The sequence below is a fragment of the Macrobrachium nipponense genome, chromosome 11 (genome assembly GCF_015104395.2).
Source record: "Macrobrachium nipponense isolate FS-2020 chromosome 11, ASM1510439v2, whole genome shotgun sequence".
Taxonomy (NCBI): domain Eukaryota; kingdom Metazoa; phylum Arthropoda; class Malacostraca; order Decapoda; family Palaemonidae; genus Macrobrachium; species Macrobrachium nipponense.
Window position 1 is genome coordinate 57,404,730 of NC_061087.1, and position 4,640 is coordinate 57,409,369.

Sequence of the window (4,640 nt, forward strand, 5' to 3'; positions counted from 1 at the left end):
CCTATTCCTTGCTTTTGAAGAGCTTTCATAACTGTGGACGTTTTGACAGAATCTAAAGCTTTCTCATAGTCTACAAATGCCATACATGGTGGTTTGTCATACTCTGGTTAATTAAATGAATATGGTCACTTGTTAAATACCCACTTCTAAAACCTGTCTGCTCTCTTGGTTGATTAAAGTCTAACTGTCTTTCTATTCGGCCTAATATGATCTTTCTAAATATTTTATAGATTACTGAAAGTAAACTTATTGGGCGGTAATTTTTTCAGATCTTTTGTCTCCCTTTTTTTTTATTGATGTAATAATAAAGTTTTTCCAAGCTGTAGGTATAGAGCATTCTTGCAAACAATTTGTGTAAAGTTCAACGAGTTTACTACTATGAAATCTCCTCCATTTATTATAACATCAATTGTTAGGCCATCTTCTCCTGCAGCTTTGTTTATTTTCATCCCTTTTAAGGATTTCTTTACTTCCCTGCTGTTACTTTTGGTACCGGCTCAAGTGTTTCATTATTGCTATTGACAAAGAAATTTTCTATATCACTGTACAGCATTTTATAGAAATCCTCAGCAACTTTTATCAGTCTATATCTTTTCTTTTTTGATAGTATTTCCATTTTTATCCTTTAAAGACAAAAAATATCTGTTGGCACCCTGTTCCAGGTCTTCTTTTCATCAACGTTGATGCTTCTTCCCTTCTTCTTCCCTTCTTTAGTGTTTCCTCAATTTTGGTATGATTGTTTTTACGAATGTCTTGGGGTTTTTAGTTTGTTTATTGTTCTGGATGGTTCTGCTATATATATATATATATATATATATATATATATATATATATATATATATATATATATATATATATATATGTATATATACGTATATATATATATATATATATATATATATATATAATATATATACATATAATAAGCGAATACCACAGGAAAATAATAGTCAGAAATCCAAGCGCTTTCGTCTTTACTCAGACATCCTTGACGATGTCTGAGTAAAGACGAAAGCGCTTGGATTTCTGACTATTATTTTCTGTGGTATTCGCTTATTTTTATGAAGTCACGTGCATCTACAGTGATTTTTTAAGCATATATACATATATATATATATATATATATATATATATATATATATATATATATAGCTAAGCGTCAATGTCTCTTATGGGTAAATCTATGGTTATGGATTGTGATCGCGTGATCCCGGATTATCTTGGATTATCTCTTTGATTTTTTACCCTTTTGACAATAACCAACTGGTATTCTTGATTTTTTTCCTTTATCTTGCAACCATCTTTCCAACTATTTCATTTGTGGCGCGACGTTACCTGAATAAACAGGAAAACGCGTTAGGTATTGAACTGCCAGACCATTTTCTTTTGATATTCGCTTACACGTATGATGAAGTCATGTGCTCATATTGTGGAAAATTTTTTTAAAGCACATATATATATGATTATTAATATATATATATATATATATAATATATATTATATTATATATATATATATATATATGTATATATATATAGTATATATTATATATATATATATATATATGTGTGTGTGTGTGTGTGTGTGTGTGTGTGTATGTGGTGTGTGTGTGTGTATTTTGTAAAAAATGTCTCCTTCCCTAAGTATGAAATGTGGGGACGTGACTTTTTGGCACTCCTAAAATGACCTTGTATGGCGGGACGGGATTATTACAAACAAAAATCTACGGCTGAAGGCCGATATTACTGAAGGGAGGAATTTACATAAACTCTGGAAGTTATTTTAAATTTACAATTAAATTACATGAGCAGCAATACACCTTAAGGGTGTAGGAGACTCAAGTAAGTCCCGAAATAAATGAAGGCCCCTCGGAACATATGGCTAGGAAATGACCCATACACAGAGATATGATTTGTGCAGAGTGGGTTATTTAAATAAGTGTGTCGTACCAAAGGGTTCCCAAATTTCCTCCCACAACCAGACATGATATTTGTCTGCAAAAGAGATTGCATTCTAGTATCACTACTAAGGCGATGGACACATAGGAAATATTACACATTACATTTTTCTAGAATTTCATATCAAAGCTCACTCACAGGGGGCATAGAACGACTGGAAGCTTACACAGAAAGGATTATTATGTTGCTTGATGAACTAGGGGATATTTAAATATCACTACTAGTATCACAAGGGGAATTGATCATAACATTGGACCAAAACTGGGGAGTAAGAAGCTGAGCCAAGAATGAAACGAAATACAGACTAAGGTAAAATGAGTACTGGCTGCACCCGAAATTACTCTTTACAGTACCTGGAAATCTGTGGTCTTGTTATCTTCTGATTTGCTGATAAATCTGTGCACTATGGAGGTAAAAGAACACGTGTGGGATCCCCAGAGGAAGTAGGGGAGCAAAAGCGGGGAAGTGGTGTTCAAGCTTCTGCAGGTGAGAGGCGTCTGAGCTCTGAGACGCATCTGGGACCTCTGAGACCAAATCCCAGTTGTCTCCACCCCTTGCAGCAGGATACCTGTGGAGATTAATTCCAGGCAGCCAGTAGGAATAGGGTAGATGGTTTAGAGAAAGCGAAGGTTTTCAGTTCAGAGGGGCAACTCGAGAATATGAAATTCCTGTATAAAAAGGTATTATTTTACTTGGCTCTGGCCTAATCCTGAGCATTGCTATATATATATATATATATATATATATATATATATATATATATATATATATATATATTATATATATATGCTTAAAAAATCACTGTAGATGCACGTGACTTCATAAATAAGCGAATCCCACAGGAAAATGATAGTCAGAAATCCAAGCACTTTCGTCTTTACTCAGACATTGTCAAGGAGTTAATGAAGTACAATTGGAGAGAAAGGTCTCAGGTACAAAACAAGATCAAGAATACCAGATGGTTAATTGTCAAAAGGGTAAAAATTAAAAGCGATAATCCAGAATTATCGGATATCGCACGGTCACAAATCTAACCGAAATTACAAAGTACCTTAACAGTCCAAAACATGTAAAAACTGAATATATTAATTTTGTTGCTTATATTTATCTACAACTTTTTTCATAATGAAAGCATCAAGTTTAAATAAACCAAGACTTAAATTTAGTATCATTTAGCAATGTCATTGTTTTACTTATATAGTCACTTTTATTCATTATTACCATCACTGCATTAGATTTATCTGTTTTTGTCACTTTCACTGTTTCGTCTTCTTTAATTTTCTTAAAAGCCTGGAGAAATCTCACGGGTACATTAGGGGGAGAAGGTTTACTCATAGCACCATACACAATACCTTTACAAATATTGATATCCTTAGGGCATAGGTTTTGATTAAAATTTTCTAAATAACAAAAGGATTTAGAGATATCGACACAGTACAGGTTACTATTAAATACACCAAAGCTTAACCCATATCCCAAAGCCACTGTCGTAGCACTATCCACTGGTTTGTCTGATAAATTGATCATGAAGTCCACGTTGGCATGCTTAGTCCAGTCGCTTTCAGCAATAAGATTTTTCAGCTGAAAAATTAAAGAAGACGAAACAGTGAAAGTGACAAAAGCAGATAAATCTAATGCAGTGGTAATAATGAATAAAAGTGACTATATAAGTAAAACAATGACATTGCTAAAGGATACTGATACTTATACGAAACTGAGGTCTGACCCTACACAGACAGTGAACTCCCATTTTAATAAACAAATTAAATCCATTTTGAAGGGCTTTGACCATTTAATTAAACAGATTACACCGCAATGCGCCTCCCTACCTTATATGTATGGTTTAGTCAAGACACATAAAATCAATAACCCTATCAGACCAATCATTAGTTCAGTGGGCTCAGTTACGTATAATTTATCTAAATGGCTTGTAAAAAATCTTACTCCTTTGGTAGGAAACATTTCTAACACGAATGTTAAAAACAATGTTGATTTTATAAACAAATTGAATAGTTTAAATTTGAATTCTGATTTTAATATGGTTAGTTTTGATGTTGTCTCTTTATTTACAAAAGTGCCTGTAGATGACTTACTTGAATATATGGAGGAGGAATTAGAACGTCATGACATTCCCTTAAGTGTAGCAAACCTCATTAGTCTCATAAGGTTATGTATCAAAGAGAGTAAATTTTGTTTTAATGGGGAATTTTTTGTACAAAAGTTTGGCATGGTTATGGGTAATCCCTTATGTCTTGTCCTTAGCAATATTTACATGGAATTTTTTGAGACAAAACTCTTACCAAGAATTTGGCCCCAAAAAGTTATTTGGTTTAGATATGTGGATGATATCTTCTGTATTTGGCCAGTTCACGAAAATCTCCAGGAATTCCTTAATAATCTCAATAATTTAGTCCCTTCTATAAAATTTACTGTAGAGGAAGAAAGAAATTGTAATTTAAATTTTCTTGATGTAACTGTCCATAGAAATGATAGAAATTTCACCTTTTCAGTCTTTCGAAAATCAACTAACTGCCTCTTTTGTTCATTACTACTCCAATCACCATCAAAATGTTAAATTCTCTGTTTTTTCTGGGATGTTTCTAAGGGCTTTACGTGTCTGTAGCCCGCAGTTTATTGACGCTGAAATTAAAACTATTTATGATATTGCATTGAAACTTAAAT